This window comes from Onthophagus taurus, chromosome 8, assembly GCF_036711975.1.
Source record: "Onthophagus taurus isolate NC chromosome 8, IU_Otau_3.0, whole genome shotgun sequence".
NCBI classification, from domain to species: domain Eukaryota; kingdom Metazoa; phylum Arthropoda; class Insecta; order Coleoptera; family Scarabaeidae; genus Onthophagus; species Onthophagus taurus.
The window spans coordinates 10,553,209-10,568,079 of NC_091973.1; the positions used below are offsets into that span (position 1 = coordinate 10,553,209).

General features: G+C 38.0%; 2 long non-coding RNA genes across 2 annotated transcripts; both read left to right on the forward strand.

Moving 5' to 3' along the window:
* The first annotated feature begins 367 nt into the window (after positions 1-367).
* On the forward strand, positions 368-1,309 carry LOC139430987 (uncharacterized). Its single transcript, XR_011641335.1, has 3 exons — positions 368-747; positions 829-951; positions 1,005-1,309. It is a non-coding gene; the product is annotated as an uncharacterized lncRNA (long non-coding RNA).
* A 6,356-nt stretch (positions 1,310-7,665) lies between these two features.
* Positions 7,666-9,151, forward strand: LOC139430986 (uncharacterized). Its single transcript, XR_011641334.1, has 2 exons — positions 7,666-7,859; positions 7,913-9,151. It is a non-coding gene; the product is annotated as an uncharacterized lncRNA (long non-coding RNA).
* The last annotated feature ends 5,720 nt before the right edge of the window (positions 9,152-14,871 follow it).

Consider the following 14,871-nt stretch of genomic DNA (forward strand, 5'->3'; position numbering starts at 1 on the left):
ACTTTCTATCACTTTTGGTTCCGATAATTCTGTCGACCATATTCGTGATATTCAGGCGTCAAATGACATCTTGGAGCATGTTGGAGATAAAAAACAAAATGTGCCCAAAACGTGATATTATGACGTTTGTGGCGGCTTTTCAACAAAACGACAACAACACAATCGAACCCCTTTTTAAAAAAATACAGATCTGCAACACCTCGGCTTCCCAGTGAAGATGGGGTGGGTTTGAATTTATAAGGCGCCACGCAGTTTCAGTTACAGATCGCTCTAACTGCGAAGAGGGCTGGAAGGGAAAAGGTTCGACAACACCAACATATAACAAAACACCAAGAAATCGCGAAATCATATACCATATAAAAACAAATTTATTAAGGAAAAAAATATGGTAAAACAAAATATAAAGTATATAAGTAGTAAATAAAATAACGGAGATTGTTCAAAAAAAAATCCCGAATAATTAGGGGGGTAAAAGAGAAAGAAAATAATAATGAACTGAATAAAACAAAATTAAAACAAACCTAAATAATGATCGCGACACGTCCCCGATTGACCCGAGCGCTCGATCAGGCGAACGGAAAAGAAAACAAAATCGAAATCAATACCGAAATTAATAACACCCCTAATAAATCCGATAACTTTACAAGAAAAATTAATTGACAATTAAAATGGAATAATAATAATAAAGAACTGGTTTAAAGTGAAATGAACAAAATGAACCAGTGAAGTTAACAAAAAAATTAAATGGTAAGTACAAAAGAAAATCTTACTTTATAAAAAAAAATACAAAAGTATCTAACCACACTGATATTCTTTTTGTATAAAAAGGAAAATTCTGACCTTTATTCCAAACTCTTTTGAACGAAGGATGATGACTTCACGATGACAACAATTATACGTAGATACAGCAACAAAATCCAGCAAACCTCCTTTGGAAACACTTGTTCGATGGTAAGTACAGGAAACTTGGGTTATGTAGCTTCTAATTTACTTCTTTATTCCAGGTAGTACTTGTTTCCGGGATGGGAGATTTCCCAAGAACTTATATAAGGAATAAGGCTCCAAAAAAAAAAAAACCTAGCGTGTAAAAAAAGAAAGAAAAATGTAAATAGATAATTAGGCAAGAATGTAGGAATGGATGATTTTATGTAGTGTGAAAGGAGTTTAAATGAATTTAGGTTTAAGTTAGTATTAAGCTAAAATTAAAGAAAATGTAAAAAGAAAAACCTACCTCAAGGTGGTATGAGGTTTTAACCAGCAAAATGAATAATCTTTGTAAAAATGTGCAATAAATCCGGTGAAACCGTAATCGTTGAATAATTTCCAAACGAAAAATTAAAGGATTAATTAACTCAGATCCCGATAAATACGGATATAAATCGATCCAAAATTCTACACAGAATTATACCAAAATGTCGACTTAAAATTCTTGTTAACCATCCAAACACTACAAAGGCTGGTTTCAAAAGAGGAAGAGTAAAATCGCGCACGGGTATTCGTTTCCCAAGATTTTAACCAAAAAACTCGTTATAAAATCGCGCGGTGCCAAGAATTCAAAATCACTCCCTCCCTCTATTATTGACAGTCCGAACTTAAAAATGTAAACAAAATTCATGATAGTAACGAAGAAGAGAAAAAGAAAAGTTTTAAGGTTAAGATCTATTGTGTGATTGTAATGAAGGTAATGAAAAAGAAAAAGGCGTTTAAAATGAGCGAAAGGAAAGGATTTAAGAAAAGTGATGAAAAGGAAAGGATTTTCAAATGTTTCCAAGTTCGGCTTGCTGTAACAAAAAAACAAAAATTATAACAAGGTAAATAAACAAAATGGTATATAATTCCCCGACTTCTAACAATTACAGACAAATCACAAGGAAATTCAATAACCTCGAACGGAACCGTTACATTCCCCCCTTACAACAAGAAAGTTTACCCGTAAACTTTAAACTTTAAACAAGCAACCCTAACAACCAAAATCCAACCCAAAAATAAGTATATGCAACTATGGAACCAACCACCTGATCCACCTCGTGCCCATAGCCTTCAGGTCTTCGACATTCGGTCGGAAGGGAAAATAATAAAATAATAAATGAAAATACAGAGATATAGAAATCCATGAATACCAACAATAAGTCACACAGTGATCATTCCAACCTCTGACATCCGTAAACAAAAAAAATAAAATAATAAAATGGGGGAATAGAAGGGAATAGCACTAAACGAAATAACTAGTTGTACCAAACAATCACAACCAATTAGGACAAAACACACTCCGTAAGTTCCCAAGATGGACAGAACCAAAATAGAAACAGATGTACACGAAACGGAGACAGCCGGTCTTCTGGAGTAGTCTAAGGCCCCTGCCAGGTGAGCCAGCAAATCAAACAAGGAACAACTAACCCGGGTCAACAAGGTAAGGCTTCAAATCCTTAGCGTGCCAAGTTCCAACATTATTACCCTCACCATCCCTCAACTCGTAAGTCCAAGGTGACAAGACCTTATAAACAGAATACGGACCTACAAATTTAGGAGCCAGCTTTGCCGAAAAATATTTAGATGCATTAGACAATACAAAGTTTCTCTTCCAAACCTTTTGGCCAACCATAAACTTATCGCTTCTCCTCCTCAAATTATACCGCCTCTCATTCACACCAGACGCCTGTGCAATGCGTTTCCTAACATCAGCAAATACCTTCGACAGATCTTCGTTATCTAAGCTCCACTCACCATCACCCATGACTTTATCATACTGTTTCCCATTCAACACCAACTCTCGACCCGTACATACGAAATGAGGTGTTAACTTCGTAACCTCGTGACGAGCGGAATTAATCGCGCAAGTTATTTTAGGAACACTCACATCCCATTTACGTTGATCGTCTTTGCAATACAAGGACAAAATTCTTTTAAGCGTACGATTCACTCGTTCTACAGGGTTAGCCTGAGGGTGATAATTGGCGTTAAACCTAACAGAAACACCATACTGTTGAGTCAGTAAGTTCAATTTCCGGGATCTAAATTGAGGACCATTGTCACAAATAAGGGTTTTAGGAACTCCAAATTTAAGAAAGACTTCCGTCTCAAGTATCTGCGAAATCTTATCTGCGGTAGCAGTTCTTATGGGATAAGCAAGTACAAATTTACTGAAGTAATCGGATATTACGAAGATAAATTGATTACCTTTTCTCGAACGAGGAAGAGGGCCAACAAGATCAATTGATATAAGCTGCCACGGTCTATCACTATCTGGGGTACGAACGAACTTACCAGCTGGTTTAACATTCGGAATCCTATAAGAAGCGCACAACTCACATCCAGAGATATACCTTACCACGTCTGCCTTCATTTTAGGCCATATATAGAGCTCAGAAATTCTACCAAGAGTCTTGAAAACACCCATATGACCAGCGGTTTGAGAGTCATGAGAAAGAGCTAAAATCTCTTTACGAAAATCTTTAGGGACAACCCTTTTCCAAGGTTCAGAATTTCGTCCCAGAACAGAAGACACTACGTACTTATAAACCTCGCCATTCTCTACTCTAAATAAGGGGTGTTTAGCGGGAAAATTCAGAACTCTTTCTTTCAGCCTTCTATACCACACGTCAGAAGTATCAGAGAATTTCAATTCGGTCCTCTCTTGGATCGAATCGACGACCTCGAACGATCTCGAAAGTAAGTCAGGCACAACGTTCTCACAGCCTTTACGATGTTTAACGACAAAGTCGAATTGTTGCAATCTAATTGCCCATCTCGCGATACGCCCAGTAGGAACTTTCAACTTTAAAAGCCAAAGGAGAGAATAATGATCAGTAACCACCGTGAACGGGACTCCCTCAAGATAAGGTTTCAGCTTTTCCGCAGCCCAAATCACTGCCAAACACTCGCGTTCTGTGGCCGAGTAGTTACGTTCGGCCGGACTTAATGACCTACTCAAGTATACCACCACTTGTTCACCATCCTCACCTGGTTGCAACAACACGGCACCCAAACCAACACCAGAGGCATCCGTGTGCAACTCAAAAGGTAGCGAATAATCAGGACATCGCAAGATTGGAGCAGATACAAGCTTTTCCTTAATGATTCTAAAAGATCTTTCACATTCATCCGTCCATTCAACTGGCTTATTCTTTTTCAGTAGGTTCGTAATCGGAGAAATCAAAGTCGCGAACTCGGGAATAAAACGTCTATACCATGAAAAGGTACCAAGTATACGTCTAACATCTTTCTGACACTTAGGAACAGGAATCTTAAGCATGGCGTTAACCTTTTCAGGGTCTACATGAAGTCCGTATTTATCAACGACATAGCCAAGGTAACGCAATTCAGATCTGCACAACTTACATTTCTCCCAGCTGACCTTCAATCCAGCAGCGAGCAACCTCTCAAATACACTCGACAGAACCTCAAGATGTTTTTCAAAGGTATCGGTAACAATGACAACATCGTCCAAATAAACGAACACATTAGGTTCCAACTCAGGACCCAAGACCCTATCAACAAGCCTTTGCCAAGTGGCAGGAGAATTGTGCAAGCCAAAAGGCATACGTGTAAATTGATATAGCCCTCTACCGGGCACCGTAAAAGCAGTAAAAGCCTTAGAAGCATTCTCCATGGGGACTTGCCAAAAAGCGGACTTAATGTCCAGGGAAGACAAAAACTTTGCGTTCCTGAGTTTATCGAGAGTTGCAGAAATATACGGGAGTGGATAACTATCACGTTCCGACACCGCATTCAGACGACGATAATCAACACAGAATCGATATGTGTTATCTTTCTTTCGCACTAACAGGATTGGGGAAGACCAAGCACTCGATGAGGGTTCGACAACGCCCTGTTCTAACATGATATCAAGTTCTTTATTAATGTGCTGCTGCATGACCGGAGAAACGGGGTAATAGCGTTGTTTAATGGGATCAGCTGAAGTTCTAATTACGTGACTCACCAAGTGAGTACACCCTAAACCGTCACCCATTTTAGCTTTAAAAGAGTTAACCATGGTTTCCAAAAGTTGCTTATTAGAAGGGGACAAATCATCATCAAGAGAATCTATCTCGAAAACAGTCTCGTACGCGAAATTCCAAGAGTCATTTCTAAGGTCAGGCACTACTCCAACGGACTTGAAAAAATCAACACCCAAAATAAGGGTTTGGGGAAGTGTAGGTATCACCAGCATGTCAATAAGGGTAATTCTGTCCTTCAAAGTAACCGGAACCGTAACCACACCCAAACTCTCAACCAATTGTCCATTAGCTATTCTGACCGAAGAACTAACGCGACGACAATGAAATCCTAAATCGGACACGACTTTCCATCCCACACCTCCTAATATAGTTCTAGAGGCACCAGTGTCCAACAAACCTAGTAACTCTCTACCTAATATCGATATTTTCAGATAAGGCCTTTCATCCTTCTTACAACTATCTAAAACGAACTCCAACACGGAAGAAATCCTATCAGCCGGTTTTTCGTCTTCAATGTCAATTAGCCGGCGACCTAGTGACGACGATTGGCATTTCCCGAAGACTTCCTATTACCATGGGGACATTTTTTGTAGTAAAACCCTCATTTCCACACTTAAAACAATGCAGTCTCTTGGGACTAGGACAACCACGAGCCATGTGACCCAAAACTCCACAATTGAAGCACTTAACAGGACTTGACTCAACCGCAGAAAAATCTGAACTTTGGGGGTAGCTCACGCAACCTAAATAAGCTAATTCGGGTTCCAAAGTCTTATTGCGAATTTTAGGGGGCTGAAATTCCTTTACCGCGCGCCTAGACTCCTCTAACTGCTTACACTTGACCTTCAAATCAGAAACCGTATCAATAGTGTGAAGAGCTAGTTGGGTTTGAAAATAAGGTAAGAGGTTCTTACGGATAAGTTTAACCTTCGCCTCCTCGGAAAGTGGACAAGTGAGTCTACCGAATAAACCTAACATATTGGCGACGTAGATTGCAATAGGCTCTCGCTCACCCTGGGTTCTGTGTCGTATCTCATCCAACAGTTGTTCGTTGTAGTCGGAAGGTAAAAATTCACCCCTCAATAACACCTCTAATTCTCCCCACGAGCTAACTTCATCCCTGACAGAACGATACCAAAGTAGGGCGGGACCCTCAAATAAATCAAGAGCCGACACAAAAACTTCTCGAAGAGAAACACCTCGAGCTGCGGACAATTCATGTACTCGCTCTAAAAACGCTCCCACCGAAATACCCGTCCTTCCGGAAAATTTAAGGCCCCATTTATGTACGGGAATAGCCTTAGAAGACATCAAGGGTGGAGGACTAGTTGTTACAGGGGTAGACGAAGCAGCGCCCCCGCCTAAAGATACGTTCAGGGATCTTTCAAGGGCTTCTAACTCAATTGGCCTAGAAACGGAAGCAATGGCCTTCGTTAACCTATCCTTCAAAGACAAAGCCTCACGGAGAACAACGGCACGATCCTCACATAATTCACTCATACGCCTTATTCGCCCCAAAACATGCCAAATCTTAGTTTCAACCTTCTTAGCATTCTTAGATCGAAAATCATCTAACAATGTGGTAATTTCGGCCAGTTTGTCCCTAACCGCTAACAAATCTTCCTCTTCCGTGTAAGGGTTATCTGGGTAATCGTTGACCAAATCAGGGTTAAGTGTCTCCTTCTGTAGTAAAGAAGCAAACAACCTACGCATCTCATCGACACTAGAGGGATCCAAACCTCGGACAGTAAATTCATAACTCAATTCTTCCTTAGAAAGGTAATTAACCGTGACTTTAAGAGCCATCCTAAAAGGGTTGATCTCTCCTGAACCCGAGAAGAGATTGGTCAAATCGAAAACAGGGAACCGAAGAGTCGAAATAATTGGAATGGAATTAAGACACAAACAGAAGTCACTTTGTGTCCTCGATACAAATAAGGGTTCCGATAAAATTAAGAACTTCCAAGACAATACAACAAGGGCTCCCAAAACGATATGGGTCTCCAAAACAATAGGGGACTTTTAAAACAATATGGCCCTCCAAAACAATATGGCCCCACGTTGGGCGCCAAAATTTGTGGCGGCTTTTCAACAAAACGACAACAACACAATCGAACCCCTTTTAAAAAAATACAGATCTGCAACACCTCGGCTTCCCAGTGAAGATGGGGTGGGTTTGAATTTATAAGGCGCCACGCAGTTTCAGTTACAGATCGCTCTAACTGCGAAGAGGGCTGGAAGGGAAAAGGTTCGACAACACCAACATATAACAAAACACAAAGAAATCGCGAAATCATATACCATATAAAAACAAATTTATTAAGGAAAAAAAAAATATGGTAAAACAAAATATAAAGTATATAAATAGTAAATAAAATAACGGAGATTGTTCAAAAAAAAATCCCGAATAATTAGGGGGGTAAAAGAGAAAGAAAATAATAATGAACTGAATAAAACAAAATTAAAACAAACCTAAATAATGATCGCGACACGTCCCCGATTGACCCGAGCGCTCGATCAGGCGAACGGAAAAGAAAACAAAATCGAAATCAATACCGAAATTAATAACACCCCTAATAAATCCGATAACTTTACAAGAAAAATTAATTGACAATTAAAATGAAATAATAATAATAAAGAACTGGTTTAAAGTGAAATGAACAAAATGAACCAGTGAAGTTAACAAAAAAATTAAATGGTAAGTACAAAAGAAAATCTTACTTTATAAAAAAAATACAAAAGTATCTAACCACACTGATATTCTTTTTGTATAAAAAGGAAAATTCTGACCTTTATTCCAAACTCTTTTGAACGAAGGATGATGACTTCACGATGACAACAATTATACGTAGATACAGCAACAAAATCCAGCAAACCTCCTTTGGAAACACTTGTTCGATGGTAAGTACAGGAAACTTGGGTTATGTAGCTTCTAATTTACTTCTTTATTCCAGGTAGTACTTGTTTCCGGGATGGGAGATTTCCCAAGAACTTATATAAGGAATAAGGCTCTCAGAAAAAAAAAACCTAGCGTGTAAAAAAAAGAAAGAAAAATGTAAATAGATAATTAGGCAAGAATGTAGGGATGGATGATTTTATGTAGTGTGAAAGGAGTTTAAATGAATTTAGGTTTAAGTTAGTATTAAGCTAAAATTAGAGAAAATGTAAAAAGAAAAACCTACCTCAAGGTGGTATGAGGTTTTAACCAGCAAAATGAATAGTCTTTGTAAAAATGTGCAATAAATCCGGTGAAACCGTAATCGTTGAATAATTTCCAAACGAAAAATTAAAGGATTAATTAACTCAGATCCCGATAAATACGGATATAAATCGATCCAAAATTCTACACAGAATTATACCAAAATGTCGACTTAAAATTCTTGTTAACCATCCATACACTACAAAGGCTGGTTTCAAAAGAGGAAGAGTAAAATCGCGCACGGGTATTCATTTCCCAAGATTTTAACCAAAAAACTCGTTATAAAATCGCGCGGTGCCAAGAATTCAAAATCACTCCCTCCCTCTATTATTGACAGTCCGAACTTAAAAATGTAAACAAGATTCATGATAGTAACGAAGAAGAGAAAAAGAAAAGTTTTAAGGTTAAGATCTATTGTGTGATTGTAATGAAGGTAATGAAAAAGAAAAAGGCGTTTAAAATGAGCGAAAGGAAAGGATTTAAAAAAAGTGATGAAAAGGAAAGGATTTTCAAGTGTTTCCAAGTTCGGCTTGCTGTAACAAAAAAACAAAAATTATAACAAGGTAAATAAACAAAATGGTATATAATTCCCCGACTTCTAACAATTACAGACAAATCACAAGGAAATTCAATAACCTCGAACGGAACCGTTACAATTCCCCTTCGTTGAGCATTATGAAGAATAAGCCTTCGGCCTGATCTAGATGTTGTAAGGCCAACTTTCCCGTTTTCTTCAAATCTTACTGATAAGCCTACACGTTCGGCAATTTCCTGTTTATCTATTCCTTCTTGATGAAGTGCAATAATTGCTCGCCTCGTAGTCAAACCTGATTCTCGTTGACCAGGAACACGAGGCATGTTGCATTTAAGAAAACGGACAAATTTGAATGCACGTAATTGTGATGTTGAATAATTGTATTTAAAATTTGAAGGAGAGTTTCATAAAGCTTTATTTATAAGTTTTATATTATATTAATTATATTACTGAGATTTTTATCTGACGTTTTATTTATAGAAATACTCTAAAATCATTTATTAGAGGAACATATAAAAAATCGTGTATTTGTTATTCTTAAAAATATCAAAAAAGATTTAAAATAAAATAAAATTAACACATTTAAGAAAAGGGTGATCTATTCTTCGGCCCACTTCAAACTGGGACGGTTTTACCTGGGTTAAGGAAGAGGGTAGTCTCAGAAATCGAATTGAATAGAGACAAAAGATGTCTCCGTCTTCTTCCAGTACCAGCGTCATGTCGGAACTAACAGCGGACGATTCGCATTAAATCTGAACAGAGCTGTACATCATCACCTCCACCATTCAATCCGTCTACCGAAGTTAATGAAATATGGAGTAAGACCAGTAGCTTCATGTCTAGCTGTACGAATTGCACACGCAACCTTTGGTAAATATAAATTCCAATTTTTATGATTTTCCTCTACATAAGCTGATAACATCGTTTTCAGAACACGATGGACTCGTTCAACAGCGTTTGCTTGAGGATGATAAAGAGCAATATAAGACAATTTCACCGAATAACGATTTGCCAAATCACGAAATTCCCTACTATCAAATGTTTTCCGTTATCACAAACCAACACACGTGGAACATCAAAAAGTAAATACACATGATCTTCTAAAATTTTCGCTACATTCACTGCCGTTGCAGTCCTTAAAGGAAAAAATAAACAAAATTTACTAAAATAATCAACAACACTAAGAATATACATGTAACCGCGATTAGTTGTAGGTAACGGACCCACCAAATCGACACATATTGTTTCCCATGGTTTTGAAACATTCGGTCTCCCAAGAAGATGACCAGCACGAGATTTCTGTTCCGGTTTCGCAGCAATACATATTTTACAATGTCGTACGCATTTCGCAATATCTTGCTTCATTGTAGGCCAATAATATTTTTCTGCCACTCTATACATTGTTACTCCACCGTGACCTGCAGTAGGTGTATCATGATTATCGTGAATAACCGCTTTCCTAGTGTCTTTTGGTACTACTTGTTTCCACTCTGATCCTGTATCATCAAGATTAATATAACGTTTTCCGACATATTTATACAATTTATTATCTTCTAACCGCCACAAAGGCGTATACAAAAGCGGCACATATTTATACATCCGTTCGTACTTCCACGATATCCGGTACAGTACGAGATAAAGCATCGCGAACCAAGTGATCCCTACCTTTTCGATGAACAACTTCAAAATCAAATTGTTGTAATCCAACACTCCACCTCTAAAGGATACACTACACCTCTGGATGTCTAAAGTCCTCCAGGTGACCCTAGATACCATTTGCGCTTGATGTAAGGGAGAGAACTTCTCAATAAACCCGCGAAAGACTGTTGTGCCCTTCACCAGGAAACGAAAGTTGGATGGACTAATCCGCCCAACTATCCAAGGTGAAGAAATTCCTTTCTCAAAGGAAGTCAAATATCTAGGAGTAATCCTAGACAAAACCCTGTCATGAAATGGACATTTGCAAGGAGTTTTGCAAAAAGCTAGACTATCCTTGTGGACTTGTCGCAGTCTTTGTGGAAAAAATTGGGGTCTTACCCCTGAAAGACTGTACTGGCTCTATGTGACTGTGGTTAGACCTATGATCACATACGGAGCAGCAGCCTGGAAAGTCCGCCAGACTTCAGTTATCAGTAAACTTTCACGAATTGAACGAGTAGCTGGATTGGCAATCTCTGGTGCGATAGGCACAACGCCAACTCTAGCAATGGAGGTTCTGCTTGGCCTATCTCCTCTGCATTTGCATATAGAGAAAGTGGCTAGAACAACCATTTACAGATTTAAGCAATATGCTCAAAACTGTTCCGACATGTCCTACCAATGGGCTGCGGAAGACATTATAAGCACTGATACTGTGCTATCAATGCCGTCAGATTTGGCGGTATCACTATCAGTGATTAATACTCGATACCAGATTGTACTGCCTGAGCGGCAGTCCTGGATCGAAAATGAAAATTCTCTGGTTCAGGCAGACATTTGCTTGTACACAGATGGATCAAAAACGCCTGAAGGGGTAGGAGCAGGAGTATACTGCCAGACACCTCGAATTAAGCAAGCTTACAGCCTAGGTACGTACTGTACTGTATTCCAGGCGGAAGTATTTGCTATTGACATGGGTGCTAAAATCCTTCTTGAAAGAGGGGTGAAGAACATGACAGTACGAATTTTCTCAGACAGTCAAGCCGCTCTCCAGGCGCTGCAAGCCGTGAAAACGGTGTCGGCTCTGGTTAATGATTGTAAGAGAACATTAAACACACTGAGTTGTGATAACAGAGTCTCTCTGATCTGGGTCCCGGGTCACTCTGGGTTTGCTGGCAATGAAGCGGCAGATAAGCTAGCACGAGATGGCAGCGCTGCAGCGTTTGTGGGGCCGGAACCAGCAGTTGGTGTATCATTTGCGATGGCCAAATATAGGATTGGACTGTGGGCTGAAGAGAGACTTCGCCTACTGTGGACCAGTTCTCCTGGAATGAGACATGGTAAGGTGTTTATTAACATCGCCACTGTCAAACCCGGGAATATTTTAGGACTTGCCCATAGTAGCATAAAAGTTCTAATGGGTGTTTTTACTGGGCACTGCCGATTAAAAGCACACCTCAACTTGTTGGGTTTAGCCGACGATGTTGAATGCCGACTATGTGCGGAGGAAGCAGACACGGTTGAGCATGTTTTATGCCACTGCCCTGCCGTTAACCGTATCAGATTCTCGATTTTTGGGTCGCAATTTATCTCCTGAAGGGACTTTCGAATGACCTTTCGCCGAGCAAGGTATTAATGTTAACGATATCTATCGGGGTACAATAGATCCTTAGGGTCGCGGTGCAAGGTTGGTTGGTCCGCCTACCCGATATGTAGTCGATTCAATGTAATGTAATGTAACACTCCACCTCACCAAACGACCAGAAGGATCTTTAAGCTTATTTAACCATTTCAAGGAGTAGTGGTCTGTGATGACGCGAAAATGAGTTCCTTCTATACAAGGCCGAAATTTCTCCACAGCAAATACCACAGTCAAACACTCTTTTTCTGTCGTTGAGTATAACCGTTCTGTCCTCGACAATGACCTATTAATATAAGCTATAACACGATCACCATCAGGATAGTTTTGCGTCAAAACAGCGCCCAAACCATAATTACTCGCATCAGTCTGTACGTCAAATGATTTCTCGAAGTTCGGGCATGTGAGAATTGGAGCCGAAACTAAACATGTTTTTATTCATTCTAGAGCACGAGCACATTCCTGGTGCGATAATCGTGGAAACATCAGGTATGAATCTTCTATACTACGACACCATCCCAAGAATCGTTCGCACTTCTCTCACACAAGTGGGTGTTGGAATTCTTATTATGGACATGACCTTTTCTGGTCCACCGCTAGACCTCTTTGATTTATAATATAACCTAAATATCGCAATTCTGAACGACAAAATTGGCATTTCGCTCGGCTAACCGGCTAACCGTCAAACCAGCTCCCCTTAAACGCTCTAACACTTCACGTAATACCTCTAAATGTTTCTAAAAATCGTTAGCAATAATTGTGATATCATCAAGATATACAAATACGTAAAGTTCTAAATCAATACCGAGACTCTATCGATAAGCCTTTGCCAAGTCGCAGGTGCGTTGTGTAAACCAAAAGGCATACGACGAAATTGGAACAATCCTCTTCCAGGAACTACGAAAGCTGTAATAGGACGGGATTTTTCTTCTATAGGTACTTGCCAATACGCACTTTTAATATCCAATGAGGACAAGTAACGAGCATCTCTAAGCTTATCTAATGTGGAAGTTACAAAAGGTAAAGTATATGCATCCCGCTCAGTCGCTTTATTCCTATAATCGACACAAAATCTGTAGGTTTTATCCTTTTTAGGTACCATGACGATAGGAGAAGCCCATGGTGATGACGAACGTTCTACAATACCATTCTTTAACATTTCATCAAGTTCTTCGTTGACGAATTTTAATAAAGCCGGCGAAATAGGGTAATGTCGTTGCTTTATTGGCTCAGCAGTAGTACGAATAACATGTTCCACTAAATTAGTACAACCTAATTTTTAAAAAGATTAAAAGTCGTATAAACGATGAAAATATTTTATTTCGGTGCTATCTTCGAAGATTTCGAACGAAAATCGTTCTTCTTCGAGCACGACTATAGAACAAAGGAACATACAGATATAACAAAAACAGATAAAAAATATATATAATTACCGTCGGTGTAGAAGCATCGAGAGTGAAGAGAGTATTGTTTCAAGCATCGGAGAGAATTTCTTCAAAAAGATTCCGCTACAAAAAATTCAAAAGGAAAAAGCCGGAAGGGTGAAATATAAAAAAATTTAAAAGAATCTCTTCGAACGAATCCTCCCCGAGTAAATTAAAAAATCCAAAAAATTAAAATGGCGTTTGTCTATTCATCGTAAATCTCGTTTTTCAAAGTATTTAAAAATAAATGTTTAAAATTAACGACAAAACAAATTACCAAACCTGTAGAAAATTTCTTTTAAAATTCAGTAACTTGAGTCAGCATGCTGAGGGGTGAAATTGGACTGAAAGTTATAAGGAACGTTCGCCAGATGATAGAGTGAGGGAAAACAAGTGGGTGAAGAAGTAATTTAATTTAAATTTGAAACTATATAAATTTAAAAAAAATTCTGTAGTTGTTGATATTGGTCAGATCATTAATTAATGAGTCATTAATATTGTTAAAATGGATGAACATCTCCTCATACAGGTCTAGTTCTTTTGATTTTTTTATGTTCTTTAAAAGTTCTAAATTTTCTATTGTGGTTTTATGTTTTAAATTATGAATATGTTTATAGACGGCAGATGAGTCTTTAGATAAATGTTCTTTGAACCTTGTTGCAATGTTTCTACCTGTCTGTCCTATATAAACCTTCTCACAATCATCACATTTGATTTTGTAAACTCCGCTGAGTTCATTATTATTAAATTTATGTTTATTATTTATTAAGATTTGACCAATTTTGTTATAAGTGGAGAATGCAAGAACAATATCAAATTTATTTAAAGCTTGTTTGAATTTATATTGAAGTGAAGGATTATAAGGGAGAGAACGAATTTATACTTTTTATGAAAATGAGGATAAATTATATTGTTAAGATGTGAAGCGTGAATTTTGTTGTAAATTTTTTGTAAATCTTTAATTTCAAAGTCGTTATTCAGTCCAATTTTTATTATTTTCTTAAGTTCATTAATCTAATTATTGTTGTTAAGGGGTATGTTAATTAGACGATTAACGAAAAATTTGAAACTGGCCTCCTTGTGTTGTATACTATTAAAGGAAAATTTAGATATAATAGAGTAGTGGTGGGTTTTCTAAAAATGTTAACATCAAGTATGTTATTGGAACGAGAAATTTGTAGATCTAAAAAATTAAGTTTACCATCGATCTCCATTTCGGTAGTGAACTCGAGTTTACAAATATTATAAAAAAAATTGTTTTCAAGACACAAAATTTAGCGGGATTTCCCTCATATATAATAAAAACATCATCAACATATCGACCATAAAAGCAAATGTCATCAGTTTGTATTTTTCAGAAAATAGTTCTCTTTCAAAATTGTTGACAAAAATATTGGGTATAATCCCAGATATGGGTGAACCCATGGGCAAACCATCGTTCATTTGATAGTAACAATCGTTGAAGATGAAAAAATTCT